We start from the raw sequence: 17,239 nt of genomic DNA on the forward strand, positions 1-17,239 counted from the left end.
GCTGTTCACAGAGTTACAGTAGAGGCCTTTTTTCTAAGTGACAGACATCCTTTCTGCCTATGAACTAGTTGATGATGACTGGTTTACCTGGTTCTTAAGATGAACAGAAGCCTCGCATGCTTTGCCTCCTCTGACTACTGTTCAGTAGAGCTTATATACACGTCTGTCTCCTGCCATTGGTGGTTCAGCCCCGCTTGCATTACCTATGGGACTCGTGATGGTTTGTTGGACAGTTTTGGTGAAGGTTATGTTTTCTTCTTCCATCCTGTTTTCTCTTTTATCCTTAAGGGGATTAGGGCAGATTCAAAAAGCACCACAATGTTGCCTGGTTGCTATGATCTCACACATTTAATAGTTACCATACGTTATTGTGTAATTGATCAAAATGGCTTTAATATTTCTGAAGACTAAACTTTACACAGGCTTCTTCTTGACAAAATATTCTGCATACATATACACTTGGTGTATAAATATATTTATTTTTATTTATTTTTAATGAGTTAAGTTAATGCCATTTTTTTATTTTTGTCATAAGTTCTTGTTTAAGAGAGATTTACCTTTTTGGTATCATATAGCCTTAGAAAAGGGTGATACTCTCTTGGGAGTAATAGCCATCTTTTTCTTTGTACTCTTCACTTCTGAAAACGTAATTTTCAGAAATATTAGCAACAACAAAACCCCACAAAACAACCTATATTCATGAGAATACATGAATTCGGAATGCATTTCCAGTAAGTTTGCTACACTTGTTAAATCCAGTGGGAAAAAAGGTAGGAGCACTATTTAATTGAGAACACTTTAGTATTTTTTAATGTAGCTTTTATGTGGGTGTTGTTCAGAGCAAGATGTGCGGCATATCAATTGCTCAGTACCTGCTGTTACTTGTGATTAAGAAACAGACACTGTTCAAAGGAAATTGTCTTGTAATTACTACAAAAAGGAGGCACTCAACACAAATATTGTCTTTTTTATTTTAAAGAGAGAGAGAGCTAAATTAAACCAGAACCTTTATTTGAACATCGCAACTCATTTAACACAAAACTGTTTTCACAAAATATCTACCACCCATGCTAATGTCTTTCAGTGATGTTAGCTGTTCTTGTGTTTATGTGTACCTATCTTGACCTTTTATACCTCACAGGTTGAAAAATTGCCAGGAAAAGAATAAGGGGGATTTAAAGACATCATCATCATTCTCTGGATTAACGTTTTCCAGTAATTAGTATATTAGTCAATTTAATCATCTTCAGTACTGAATTTTTATTCTTGATTTTGTCTTCCTAAGACTGCTACATTTCTATCTTTATAGTTAAATCATTGAAAGAGTGGTAGAAACCACCCTGGGAACCAAAAGACAAATCCTATGAAAATAAGGAAAAAGAATCATGAGAATTGTTTATATGTGTTTTAACATGCTAACTGAAATAATTTTGGAGAAAAGAATCAGGGAAATTGTGTTTCTTTTATTTTTTAATGTTTATACTGGAGAGTCACAGATGAAAGTAATGCCTTATTTACTTTATTATGCGTAAGATATACAAATATTGTGGAATCTAGTAACAATTAGAGTAAGAAGCTATATTTTATATCCAGATAGGTGGAAAAGTGAGTAGATTCAATGTAAGCATTCAATCACATTCAATAATAATTAATTCTCATTTTCATCATTTTAGGCTCTGAGCCTAGCATACAAAAGAGATTTTTTTCAAGGACAGGGCATTGAGGAGAAGCACAGATAAGCCAATAGCAGCAATGCAAGGTGGTAAATGTCATCATGGAAGAATTAAGGTAAGGGGAAGCCTTAATTGCCTAAGTTAGCAATTCAAGATTCTGTTTAGGAAAATTAAGATGGGCATCACTGTAGAAATTCTAATTTGGTGCAGTAACATTTAAAATAATTAGCATGATCTCACTAGAACCACTAGTTTCTTAAATTTCCACTCTATTTAGGAATAAACTATAAAATCTGATTTTGCATATTTAGAGAGAAAAAATACATGCAATAATTTTTAAATCAGTATTCCTGTTTTTACATAGTTGAATGGTTGGGTGCAAATGTATGATATATTTTTACATGTATTTTAAAATTTGATCTCACTTTATATCTGCAATATATGCAATATTCAGAATAGCATATTCTAAGAATTTACATACTCATACTAACGCACTCTTTGGGGAAGAAAGTTTGCCTTCTCTCTCCAGAGTACCTGGTTGGGTATACATAACCTAATAAACCGAAACCACATTCTTTTTTTTTTTTTAAGATTTTATTTATTTATTTTTAGAGAGGGAAGGGAGGGAGATAGAGAGAGAGAGAGAGACAGACAGAGAAACTTCAATGTGCGGTTGTTGGGGGTTACGGCCTGCAAGCCAGGCGTGTACCCTGGCTGGGAATCGAACCTGGGACACTTTGGTTCCCAGCCCACGCTCAATCCACTGAGCTACGCCAGCCAGGGCTTTGAAACACCACATTCTAAATGGAGTTGGGAGGCTAAAGGAGAGAGCTGTCACAGTCACCCCATGCACACTAGGGACTCCATCAGGAAGAGTCTTACCTCCCATCTCTTACAAGAAGTGATACTGTTATACCACCCCAGTTGGAAGGAAAAATTCCTTGTGACCTAGTAACAGCTCAGCCAATGAGAAACTTCCATAACTCGGCCAATGAAAAGTCACTATACTCCAAACTTTTAGTTTCCTCTAAGGACATCCATAAAAAAGTGTCTCTCCTTTGGTCCTCTCTACTTGGCATGGTTTGTCATCAGGCCACATCGCCTGCATTGCGGTTCTTCATTGTTCCCAAATAAACCCATTTTCCTGGGGAAATATCCAGTTGTTTTTATAAAGTCAGCATTATTTATACATATTGTCACATGGAATCCACAATATACTAAAGACCTTTCAAATATATATATTTGCAAAAAAATGAAGCATCATATCAATGTCAAGCAAACAGGAAGTAAAAAGTCGGGATGCAAATTTTTGCTAACTATAGACTTAGTCATGTTTCCTTAGGAGGTGTTCCACTTCCACATGATCATTTTCTTTGCTTGAAATCATGTGTGTAGTTAATGATAATAATTGCAATGAAAAATAATGTACATTTTGGTGAATTCTCACTAATAACTTGTCTTTTATCATTAGGACTGTATATGGTTAACATAAACATATATATGGTTAAAATAATCAAATATATATATATATATATAATATTTTAAATACAGACCAAGACTAGATAAAATATAGTTAGTGTTAGGTCAATAGAATTAGTGCTCATTAAAATAAACATTTATAACTTTTCTGCCTGACTTATTTTGCTTAGAATGATATTCTCAGGATCAATCCATGTTGTTCCAAAAGGCATTATTTCATCTTTTCTTATGGCTGAGTAGTATTTCAATGTATACATGGACGACATCTTCTTTATCCAATTATTTATTGAAGGACATTTTGGTTATTTCCATGTCTTGGCCACCATGAATAATGCTGCAATGAAGATAGGGGTGCATATAACTTAGCAAATGACTGTTTTCAAATTTTTCAGGCAGATACCCAGAAGAGGGGTTGTGGGGTCATATGGTCACTGAATTAATTTTTTGAGGGGCCCCCACACTGTTTTCCACAGTGTTTTTCCACTGTTTTCCACTGTACCAGTTTACACTCCCACCAGCAGTGACTGAGAATTCCTTTTTCTCCACATCCTCATCAATATTGTTATTACTTGTATTGTTGCTAATAGCCATTCTAACAGGTGTGAGGTGGTATCTCGTTGTAGTTTGGAGCTGCATTTTCCTAATACCTAGTGAAGTTGAACATCTTTTCATATATTTATTGGCCATTTGTGTATCTTCTTGGGAGAAATATCTGTTCAGGTCCTCTTTTTTAATGGATTGTATGAGTTCTTATGATTTCACTCATATGTGAGATATAACACTGAAAACAAGAAATGAACAGACAGTAAAGACAAACAAAAATGCATAGACACAGAAAACAGTATCATGCTAATCCGACAGATAGAAGGTAGGGGGGGTAGGAGAAGGTAAAGGGAGGGTTAAATTGTGATGGAAGGAAATTTGACTTAGGGTGGTGAACACACAATACAATACACAAATTAGCTATTGCAGAATTGTACTCCTGAAACCTCCATAACTTTATTAACCATTGTCACCCCAATAAAGTCAATAAAACAATTTAAAAAATAAAAATAAAAGTAATTTTAGTTGAAATGTAAGGTATAATACAGAAAACTAAAGAAAAATAACTTGATTTATGTAGAAAAGAAAAAAAAAACTGTAATAAAGAAAACTGGAATGATGTTTTATTATGTAGTTAACACCAGGTTACCATAAGAAGATACTTTAGCACATGCCATTAATTTTGACACAGATTATTAGAGAGTTTTCCAGAAAAGTTAGCTAAAATGTTTGAAGAAACAAATGTGATTAATTTTTAACTTAAATGAAATGAGGATTGAAAGCTCACTGAAGAGGAAGAATTTTCCTCTCCCATAGTATTTACCATTTAAAGATGTTCAGAAACATTTTTGAACAAATTTCACATTGGGTCAGGAAATCCACATTTAGAGCTTTATTACATTTTTAATTTTTTACTGTTGTTCATTTACACTTGTCCCTCTTTCCCCCCAATACTCTCCTCTGCCCTACCCACCCCAACTTCCCACATTCAATTCTTACCCCCCACCCTGAGTTCTTTGTCCATGGGCCCGTCATGCGTGTTCCTTGATGACCCTTCCCCTTCTTTCCCCGTTATTCCCCTCCCTCTCTCCCTCTGGTTACTATCAGTTTGTTCTTTATTTCCATGTCTCTGGTTCTATTTTGATTTGTTATTTGTTTTGTTGATTAGGTTCCATTTATAGGTGAGATCATATGGTATTTGTCTTAAATAAGCCAGACGGTGAAACACATTTTTAACTTTCAAAATGTTTTTGAAAAAATCAAGAATATCAATGCTTGTTTAAGAAACACTAATAGAAAAAATTAGAATTTTGAACTCACTAGACCTATACTTTAAGATATGTTGTGCAGAAAATTCACCCAGTATAAAGCTTCATCATGCATTGTTTATGGTATTGTGTCTAGACTAGCTAAATATTTGTTTTAAAATTTTGTGTTTATGCTTTACTTTATTTGATCTCTATAAACAAAAATTGGTCTTTGATGTACAGAATGCTTTTACAGATCTGAATGCCTGATTTATTATGTCTTTTAATTGGTACACTAATATACATTATTTAAAACTAATTAAGGCAATAGTTAGGAGTAATTTGTATTATAATAAAACATGATCTCTAACAAGCATTCTACACACATAAACTCAATATCAAAATTCATTTTGAAAAGTTGTAAGAGACAGGAATCAGAAATATTTATGCAGTAGAAGTTAGTCAATTTTAGAGATAATTTTAAAAGGCATTTATGTTGCCATATGACTTAAGTAAAAAATTCAAAGCGAAGAAACTTTTCAGATAGGCATTCTTACATATGTAGATAAGAATTTTGTATTCCAGCATTTCAGCCATTCATGTGTAAAATGATTCTCTAAAAGTGCTTCAAATATTGAAAATAGATGAATATATTTAGCAAAATAAGAATTCTCTACTTACGACTTTCTCCCCTTAGAAAACTTGGTCTTTAAGGGAGTGTGAGGCAGGACTAAAAACTGTTCTTCACTTCAGCCTGAATATCATGCATCAAAATGAGCGTGCCTGAATTAATGAGGTCATGAGGTCTAAGTAAATACGAGTTTTTCTTTGAATTTAAAACTGGATATAAAAAAAGAATGGTTGCCAAGTTAATTTGTTTCTCTTAACACATATTCTCTTGCATAGGCTTATAAAATCTAGATGATTTTTTAACAGGCTTTATTTATGAGAGCCGTTTTAATTTCACAGAAAAATTGAGTTCCCATATGCCCCCTGCTTCCCACTTTCCCCCACCCAGCCGGCCCACTATCAATGTGCCACACCAGAGCGAAACATTTGTTACAACTGATGAATCTGCACTGACACATCATTCTCATCCAGAGTCTGTAGTTCACAAACAAGATCACACTTAGTGGTGTACATTTCTATGGGTTTGGGTAAAAATATAATGACAGGTATCCACCATTATAACATCCTATGGGATAGATCTCAGTGTCCTAAAAATCCTTGGCTCTCCACCTATTTTCCCTTTCCTCTTCCCTACGCCCAGGCAACCAGTGCTTTGCAAACTGTCTCCATGGTTTCAGCTTTTCCAGAATCCCATATAGTTGGTATCCTGCAATATGTACCCTTTTCACATGGACTTCTTTGACTTAGCAATATGCATTCAGGATCCTTCCGTGTCTTTTCATGGCTCAATAGCTATGTCTTGTAGCACGGAATAACATCCTATTATTGATATATTACAATAGTTCATTTATCCATTCAGCTACTGAAGGATATCTTGCTTGTTTTCAAATTTTGGCAGTTAGGAATACAGCTGTTAATTGTGGGGTGGGGGGGCTCCACCCACAGGCCCCCCCCAGCTGCCACAGATGAGAATAAGTCTACCAAGACTCGATCTGCTTGGGAAGGAATGGTGGCTCGTCTCTCAAAGGAGAAGGGCCAAGAGCCTGATCCTTAATAGGCTTTTATTGGGTTCATTTGCACAGGAATACAGATAAAGCTCATTAATCATTGTCAGGCAGTAAGGATCAAACAAGAGATAACAAAAAACTCTGAGGGCCTCTTTTGAGTCAGGGTCTGATAGCTAAAGAGAAATAAAAACTTTGAGGAACAAACTCAATTTTTCCTTGGACCCTTATCATTTAATTGAGAGCATTCTAAACAAAGCAGGTTTCACAGGGTTTTACATATTCTTTCTTAGGCCTGATTACTGGAGGAACCCACCCTTTCCAGCACAGGGCTGCACTACCCTCTGCCATTGTTTCAGGCTTAAGACAGGCAGCAGAAGTAAGGCAGCCAAGAGATTAGGAGACTTCTTGCAGACAGAAGAAGGACTCAGGCTTTGTCAAAGCGGAGGGGTGAAGGTCCATTACCCCCTTTTGCTGTAGCCCCCCAAGTCTTTCCTTGGGAGTCTCCCACGTGATCGTGCCTGGCTTAGGTCATTCCCCCCTTTGGGAATTGGCTAACCGACCAAGCATTGGGGGCCAGTTATGGAGGAAGTAAAAGGAGCAGAAGCTGCACTCCTGCCAGGGAGATAAGCTTTGTCTCCTCAGTGGCTTATGGTCCCAGGGTCGCTCACCCAGCCTTAGTCATGAGGGGGTTACAGCTTCTGAAACCAGGCAGGGCGGTTCCCAACAGTTAATAACATTCATTTGTACGTGTTTATGTGGACATAAATTTTCAACTCATTTGGATAAAACCAAGGAGCATGGTTACTGGGTCATATGGTAAGAGTATGTTTAGTTCTGGAAGAAACTGCCAACTGTTTTCCAGGTAGCTGTGCCATCTTCTATTCCCATGAGCAATGAAAAAGAGTTCCCATTGCTCCACATCCTTGACAGCATGTGGCTTGTCAGTGTTTTGGTTTTTGGCCAGTCTCATAGGTATGTAATGGTCTCTCATTGTTTTAATGTGTACTTCTCTGTTAACATACCATGTAGAGCATCTTTTCATATGCTTATTTGCCTCTGTGTATTTTCTTTGTTGAGTTCTTTTCAGGTTTCTTGCCCATTTTTTTTAATTGCCTTGTTCTTCCTATTGCTGAGCTTGAATAGTTGGATATTTGGATAGCAGTCCTTTATCAGAGATGTTTCCTGCAAATAGTTTCTCCCAAGTTATCAGCCCTTCCTTTTTAACAGAACAAAGTAACATGAACTGATGTTCCATCTCTGTAGACAACTCATTCTAGCTCTAGGAATTACATAGGCTATATAGCTCACAGCATCTCATTATTGAAACTGTTCCAAAACATATCTGTGCATTATGAGGACCCGCAATTATCACTGTGTCAGTTATTTATGTTTTAGAAATTCTGTTTGTTAAATTTCCTTTTACAACCCCCTGTGGACGTTTTGGGAGCTTTAAAAGGTTATCATTGGAGCATTGACTAAGTGGAGACCTTACTCTAGAAGGGGACTGGAATTGTCAATAGGTTAAAAAACCTTTGACCAGCTCTTCAATGACTTGAATGGATTATGTTCAACCAGATAATCTGCTGTAATAAAATTTCAAATATCGACTGATAAAATTTCCTGAAATATTTACTACGGACATATCAAATATGCATCCACTCATTTGACATCATCCCCCTGCTCACTCCAAGACACAAAGGCAGGGATTTTCTATTAAAGTCGTGTGCCTTGGCCGGTTTGAAAATCTCTTCAGCATAGAGCTCCAGGAAGTGGCTGCCAAGAGTGAAGACAACATGGATGAAAATAGCATCTGTCATTTCTGTTTGCCCCCAAATCTCTATGGTTTCCTTAATGAATATCCTTCAGTTTCACCTTGTAAACATATAAAAGTAAAAAGGAATAGTTACTCACTTTAAAAAATTAGATTTCTTTTCATTTCCATTTCATAAAAAGAAATTAGCATCCAGATAGCATTTATTCATTAATGAAAATAAATAATGAAGCATTTACAAGGTCACTGTCACTTCTCTAGACACAAAACACAAAATTCACTACTTTATCCTAGAGTTTACATTTAAATTGGAGAGACAGTGTGAACTGGGTGAATAAATACATATTAATATGTTACAGAAAAGTGGATTTTAAAATAAAAGGAATGAAAGGAAAGGCAGATAGGGAATGTGTGTGGGGTTGGGGGAAAATCCTGAGAGTGGCCACAAAAGGCAACACGGAGTAACTGACTTTGGAGAAAAGGTTGGTAGGATGCACATTTTTCAAGGCAGAAGGAACTCCAAATGCCCCAGCCCTGCTGTCTGTCCTCTGGGATATTTAGGGTACATACACTAAAGAGACCAGCGTGATTGGAAAGGGATGAGTAAGGAAACAGTTTGAAATATATGAGATGACATTATACAATTCCTGCATGCCTTTTTATAATGGTTTTCTGAAACATTTCAACAGCCTCCGAGCACCAGAGGTATCAATACATCATTTTACACAGGTAACGACAGAATAACAACATTATATGATTTACTAATGTCTAATACTTAGTAAATTGCACCATTCTCCCAGAGATCTGGGTCTTTGAAATACAAATACATCACTAATTCTGTTACAGCACAGATGCCACTTTGTAATTAAAGAAATAGCTAATGTCTAAAACGCAAACTATTCTGCCACAGAGTATCCTTGGCACATCACTGGAAACAGCACGCAGGCCGTGTTTTGCCAGTAAAATCACTATTTCAGAAATTTAAATCAAGCTGGGCATCGGATCTCAGGTTTGTTTATCTATGCCAATGTTCTGCTGGGTACGTATGTCAATGAACTAGAGTCTAAGTTTTAATTGTGTTTGCAAGTCATTGCTAAAAATACATTTTAAAAATGGAATAGTGCTTGTCAAATTTCAGAGGTTCCTTTTTTAAGAGGAATTTGAGTCACAGCCACTCTTACAAAATTAATCACTAGACTTTACAGTTTAGGTATTGTCTTTTTCTGTCTTTCATAATACTTGAATGCAAAGCGGATGAGCTGATGTCTCATGCATACTTCATTTGAAGGAATATTTTAACAGCTTTTTTCACCTTTAATTATTTACAAATCTGTTTGAACTAAATTAGATTTATACTAGTTATTTCCTCTTCAACAGGATCAATAATTTTAATTTTCTACTTATTTAAATAGAGTAACTAAAGATCCTTCTCTAGGTGTGCCTATTAGGAATAGTTAGCCACAGGTAAATGTAGAAATACCTGTTACTATGAACTTTAGAAAATAGTGCAGTGGAGTGCCCTACGTGAGGAACAGCTGTAAAACTAAATTGGTAGCTGCAATCTGGAGAAATAAGTGCTTGCTTCTATTGGCTTGCAGCTCACATTGGAAAACAAATGTTGGTTTTCTCTGTCTACGGACTGTTAATACATATGACGGATGTCTCTTTATAAATCATGTTTTTAGTAAAGTGAGATGATTGTCTCTACCTTCGGGCTGCAACACGAAGCATGCAGCATAAAATTCTCTCATTCTCAAGGCATATATTGAAGTCAGATCACTCAAAACATATCGCCCACACTTACAGAAAACCTACCTAGGCTTTTCCCAGTGATGAGCAAATAAAAAACAGACAGCAGGTCTGTTTATTTTATAAGCTTTAGCAAAGTGCAGTAGCCTATTAAAATAATTCCATATATTCTATGGAATATGGAGTCCCAACTACTTTCACACACACACAAAGAAAACAAAACACAACCACCTCCTTCAAAAACATACAATTTTGCATACAATAGTACAGTTTTGTTTCACCTACAATACCACAGTGTAAATATTTGATTTAAGTATGAAATAGAGATAGTTTCAGAATATTATTGCATAAGGTAGCAGATTATTTTCAGTCAATAAGTACAGCTCTAGGACTGCCTCTCCTTTGTTTTGATTATTATTTATTTTTTGTTACAAATTTTGGATCCATAGTCACTGGGTAAAAATATTTGTAAAAGTAGATTATTTTTACATTAGAGATTAAATTATGAAATTGATAGAACTCTCCTGATCTTACAGGACACATAATCATTCTGGGAATTTATCCAAAGAAACTCAAAGCACTAATTTGAAAGAACATAAGCACCCCTAGGTTCATTACAGCATTATTTATAATCGTCAACATCTGGAAGCAGCCTGATTGCCCATCAGTAGATCAGTGGCTAAAAAAGCTGTCATACATTAACACAATGGAATACTACAGGGCCATAAAAATAGGAAATCTTACCTTTTGTGACAGCATGGATGGACCTGGAGATTAGCAAGCTAAGTGAAATATGCTAGTCAGAGAAATGCAGACACCATATGATATCACTTATATATGGAATCTAATGGACAAAATAAACTGATTAACAAAATGGAAGCAGATGTATCAATACATGGAACAGACTAACAGCTGCCAGAGGGTAGGTGGGTAGTGGGAGGAGGGGACTGGAAGAATGAAGGTGAAGGGGTTAGCCAAACAACATATACACAAGTCACATAGACAAAGAGAACAGTGTGGTGATGACCAGAGGGAAGGGAGTGTGGGGGCTGGATGAAGGGGGGCAAAGGGCAAGAGGAAAGGAGACTTCTGTAATAGTGTCGACAATAGAAATAAAGAAAAAAAAAAAACTCCTGATGTCTGAGATCCTAGGGAATTACATAATCCTTAGCCTGGCCTATTAAATAATTCACTGGCCCCCAAAAGGAAATGCTTTATCTTCCTTGTTCCGTTTATACATTTTCAGAAAAAATAATTAAATGCATTTTAATGCAGCAATGAAGACACCATCTATCATTGTCTTGAGATATTTTTCCTAAGAGTGAGTCCTTATGTATTTCTTAATTGGCATAACCTTTAGCCCAAACTGGCTTGATTCCTTCATATTCAGCATGTATGCCGTGTGCTTTTTCATTGTGTGCCTTTTCTTTCCTGTTTTCTGTCACTGGAACTCGTGAAATGCCCTTTTAAAATTTCTCTAAACCCTTTCTTGAAGTTCCATGAAAGAGCCATATTGGAGACTTTTTCTGTCTCTGTAAATGGCAATGCTGTTTCCTCTGACCTCCTTGCATGCTGAGTCCCTCTATAAGGCAGCGTGTGCCTAAATGGCACTGCTTAGTGCAGACCTTCCAGATAAATCCAAAGGGCTTATGGGAAAAGTGGGTTTGGAACGAAAGACTTAAAAACTTCCTCAGTGACAGAAACACAATAAGAGACAAGAGCTTAATAAAAACAGTAGCACAAAGGTTAGATAATTAAATAGTAGCTACTAGAATAGCACTTTATCCTGAAAAAGATTTGAAGTTTGCTCATGGACTGGGCACTGGATCAGAAGGTAATGACGGAAAGAGTTGTATTAAATAGGGTGCGCTGACCGAGTTAGTTCCTAGGTATTTAAGGTGTGTTCAGGTGAGTCTGAAGTTTGTGCATTTTGTACCTTCCCACACGCCTTCATTCAACATGATGAAGTTTTCTGCATCTACCTAGCATTTCCATGGACAGCATAACACATGAACATTACTTCTAAATTTGCATAATGTTGAAATTATTCCCTAATATATCAATCATTTCGGAACTAGTCCACATTTTCAAAACAAGCATGAGAGCTGAATGGATGGAAGTACATCTTTATTTTCAGAAACATAATTTTGAACTCCTATTATATTTCCTAAGCACATATTTCGTTTGCCCTATTAGATCATATATTCAGTGTACTATATACTTAGGAGATAATTTATCTGTCACTCATAATTATGTCTTACATAGACTTTAGATTTTTAGGTAATTAAGTTCTTTTAGTTGAAGTTGTTTACCCTTATAGCACCATAATTTGGGCTGAAAGAAAATTTTCAATCTCTATTTTATAGTGACTAGAATGACTAATTAACATAAATATTTCTAAAACAAGCAAATAAATGAAAACGAAATATCATATGTACTATGGTAACCAAATCTCCTATGGATAACAATACTACGTCAAAAAAGTAGAAAGCATCTGAATAAAATTATTATATAAATTTCCAAAATTCTTATTTTAGGTATTTAAGAACACTTAGCCAAAGGTGGCTTCTGTATTCTTGGCTGGCCTCCTCCTGCTCATTCTTATTCTAAGGGTAGTTTTCAATAAAACTTGTGCTTTTATCCCAAACCATTCTCATTTGTGTCACTTCTTAGGCTAAATGTTTGTTAAAGAAAGTCTTAATCTATGCATAAGATCAAGTCAAAGCTAATTTTCTTTACAAAGTCTTTGTTGATGAAGTTCCTCAGGGAGTTTGTTTTCTTCCATCACAGAAAGGAATTCTACCTCCTTACAATTTGGGAATATCATCTTCCTCCACGTACTTGCACAGCTGAGTTTTTAGTTTGTTGACTATTGTCTCTGTGTTTTGCTCTTATTACTTATTTTGCATCCGAATGGGTTTATATAGGGAACTTTATTATTTTTGTTGAAAAGAATCTTTTGGTTGGAATACCCATTGGGAATACATTTCTTTATTAACATAAAGCTATACACCATTTAATTTCCTTTGTAAAATTCCATTTTATGTGAATTTTAATTAAATAATGTCAGTTGCAGTGACTTTGTTCTAGAAAATAGTAAGAACAAAAGTATTTATTAGGAATTATGTTTGTAATAAAGTACATATTTTGTTCAATAATGTAATGACGCATAAATGATCTTTAGCCTTTAACATTAGCCTCTTTTTCTCTGAATTTAAAAAACCTTGATTATTATACTATAATTGAACTAATTGTTCTGAGAAAGGAGCATGAGAAAGCAAAAAGATTAATAACTTTTGAACATCTATGATATACAAAGCACGGGCTGGATTGCTATCTATAAACTCAATTGATTCTCTTCAAAATTTCTCAAGATAGGGATTTTGTCTAAAATTTGTAATAATGTCATATTTTGTGAATAATGTCCTTTATAGCACCTCATTCTCCAAATACAAGTTTGTGTCAAAAATCAGGTAGATTTGGGAAGAATGAAGGAAACCCACTAATAATAGGACATAAGTGCCTTTTGGGGGCCTTCTTCCCCAGAGCCGGCTGGACCCCTTAAAGCATTATTGACCCTAATTGTTTTTTGTGTCTTTATTCTCAGGACTAGAAAATTACTGGAAGCACCACGAACTTAGGTAAGAAGACCCACCAGGCCACAGCAACTCAGACCGGACCCTGCGCCCAAAGATCACACGGAAGCAAGTTGCAGCCCAACTGAAGCACCCTGTTCTACCACCACCCCATCACCGGATGACAGCTCAGAGCACTGTCGGTGCACTTCTCCGCCCCCAGCCCTATCCCTCCTTTGGGAAAGTCAAAAGGAAACTTTGAATCTCCACATTTTCTTCTCTTTGTGAATTCTTTGACTGCCCGTGTCACCGTCCGCCATAACAGCTTAGGTCTCTGCCAACCTCTAAATGTGTCAGCTAAAAACTTATTGTTATATACATATTGTCTAGTGTTTTATTTGAGAAAATTGTTATAATCACAAAGCGTGAATGCTTATATTCTTTTTGACATTAGGTAAAGTTACTTCATAAATCTTAATAAATGAAGTCTACTGATAAGTTTACAGAATATGACATTTTTCTTCTAAAACCAACAGTGCTGATTTGCTTCATGAGTTCTGAGCACTCATCTTCACATTTGGAACTGCATTAGTCGACAAAAGCATCGACTTCTCCAGATACCTTAGGTTTGCAAGAAGTGTTCATATTTACATTTCTAAGTGCTCTGCTTCTTTGAGAGCGCCTGACAAGCCAAATAAGGCAGCTACTCCTCATGCAGGAGAGTGTGAGAGAATGGCTTTTGTTCATTCAATTGCGAGAGATAAATGGCAAAAAAGAATTCTTGAAAGCTTTGTCGAGGTGTAGTTTTATTTGATAATCACACAGCATCTTAGCTGCATGGGAAGAAAAGGCACAGCACATTATATCCTTTCTGGAATGAGAATATTTTTGCCTTCCTAATCCTTACCTGGTCATTCACATTAATGCATCGTTAGGTAAGAAATTCAGAAAGATGAAATGGCATTCACTTTTGATTTACTCTGTTCTGAACTTTGTTATATTAAGTAAGCTACCATACTGAACAATAGTTTGAGTGGTGGTCATTATTGGTATTTATGTATGTTTTAAAAGTTCATTCATTTTCATGTTTGTTGACTAGCTTATCACGGCATGTTTTTGTCAGTGATCATAAGTTTATAGAGTACCAGGGACTAGACTGTGTAACTTGGTTTATGAATGCCAGCATGGCATCACATATTTATAGAAGCTCAATGGGCGATTGTATTGATGGATATTATAATGATGGGTGATTCCTTTTTTATTATCTGCACAGCAATAATCATCTCTTACTGCTTTACTTCTCCATGCAACAAAATGAATCTAACAGCAAACCATATGTAATATACATGCTTGCTCAGCGTGAATGTTTGTGGTATCTTGTAGCATATAAACAAAGTATTTATAAATTATACCCAGGGTTAAAAATAATAATATAACACACAAATCTGGCAGCATATTAAAAATACTGCCAAAACCTAAACTTTGTTTTAGAATATATTTATTAACAGGATATCTGTCTCTTGGCCCACTAAGAATCTGCTGTACCCAAAATTAAGTAGTAGATAAAAGAAAATGAGTAGCATGTAATTAGCTTTTTCAAATAAACCTAATTAGCAATAAAATAACCACAAAGTAATTCATATGAACATTGTAATTAAAAAAGAATAGCACAGATAGTCCTATAAAGAGATACGGGTAGAAATTTATTCTTGATGAAATGATGGGCAGTTGTGGTTAATTTCACTTCCTGAGTCTCATTACAGAAGAATAATTCTATACCAATGTTTTTCTTCTTAGCATTTAAAAAATCATCACACACATATTTACATAAGATGCTTAGCATTTCCAAAAATACTCATAATGAAATATCTAATGATTTGCTTTATTTCAGTAAGCCTACAAAATGTTTTTATTAGTTAGAAAAACAGATACCAAAGTGGTTTTGCCAAACAACTATTATCCTATGTAAGCTAACACCCACAATTTGTACGATGAATAATTGCAAATACTCTTTCTCAGTATTTTGACTCTCCGTCGTAATGATAACTTTTGGCCAATGAATTCCTTACAATTCTAAATACACAGATGCAACTTCAGGGTGCATAAGAGCTAGAACAAAGATTGTTCCCCTGAGAATCTCTAAACTGAGGACCTCATATGCTAAGGGTTATCTTCAAACTATCTTCTGGAAGGCAGGCCCCTTGTAGTACAGGCTTCCCTGCTAAGTGAGTGTTCTAGGAACCCACCTGTATCAGTGTACCAGTTGTGTTGTGAGAGGCTACATTCAGCCTCGGTGAATTTTTCTGAGAACTCTTTCAACGTGTTTGCCCATTTCCTGATGGGATATTTACAGGCACACCTACGCACACCATGCTGAGTGTTCAGCGGTTTTTGATCAAAAACAACATGACCCCGCTTGCCCGGAGCCCCACCTTCCCTCAACATACCTTGCCCAAGTGACCTTTTTTTTTGTTTGTTTGTTTTCCCAAATGAAAAGTGTCCTCAGAGGGAAATGTGTTGCGAACGTGCAAGAGATGAAACAAAAAACAGCAGAAGCACTACAAGGCATCAAAATTGATGAGTTTAAGTCGTTTGGAGCAGTGGGAAAAAAAACATTTCAGTAGGTGTGCTGCATCAAATGGAGAATGCTTTGAAAGGGACTGAAGTTTAAACATGTAAGAATGAATACACAATTTTTATAAATACATTTCAGTGGTTTTGTTGAGTCCCTTCTCATACGGGGTTGGGGTAACTGCAGAAACCTCATGCTCATTGTGCGGGGAAGGAGTTTAGACTCCGTGGTGGAGTCTGGGTGCGTCACTTCATTCACCCCAGCTGTGAAAGTGTGAGAATGAGTTTAGGTAACGTGTCCAAAAAACTCTTCTCTTGTACATTCACATGCTTAATTTTTCTTTTTCTTTTGATTTCCTAGTTCAACTTTTAATGTTTTCTTTGATTCTTTTGTCTTTTATTGATATTTCATACTTTTCTAGTGTGTATTGTGGATTCATATATGTTTAATAGTTATTTAATGTAGTGATACAATTGATTGAATTCATATTGACTGTGCTATTGAATAGAAAGATATTATGATGTAAGAAAATAGTACATATTCCCTATGAAAGCAGTAGAACTTGCTCCTGCTGAAGGTCTGTTATTAGCCCATAAAGCACCTTCCATAAATTGGAAAAAATGCTTCTTTTTTCTGGATGGAAGCTGGATGACTTGGTCAATAGATGGAGGCAGTGGTACTGGGGGTGTGGCTCACAGTGCAGAGCATAAGCGGGCTTCTGCCTTTTTCATTCCCTTGGTCAGGCATCTCTGTGTGTGATACACAGACGGCATAACCTGAAGGACCTCCCCACCTGCAGGACCACATGCATGGAATAAATTTTTTTCATCTGAGACACCATCTTCCCTGTCCAGCTCTAAGCATAATTGAAAATTAAAATCTAGCAACAATATTATGAAATTGCTTAGACTGCAACATACATTAGTTTATCAGGTTAAAATTTCTACCCCCACTCAAACTTTCTATATGCCTTCCTGAGGATTTCCTTTCCAA

This window comes from Phyllostomus discolor, chromosome 11 (genome assembly GCF_004126475.2).
Source record: "Phyllostomus discolor isolate MPI-MPIP mPhyDis1 chromosome 11, mPhyDis1.pri.v3, whole genome shotgun sequence".
NCBI classification, from domain to species: domain Eukaryota; kingdom Metazoa; phylum Chordata; class Mammalia; order Chiroptera; family Phyllostomidae; genus Phyllostomus; species Phyllostomus discolor.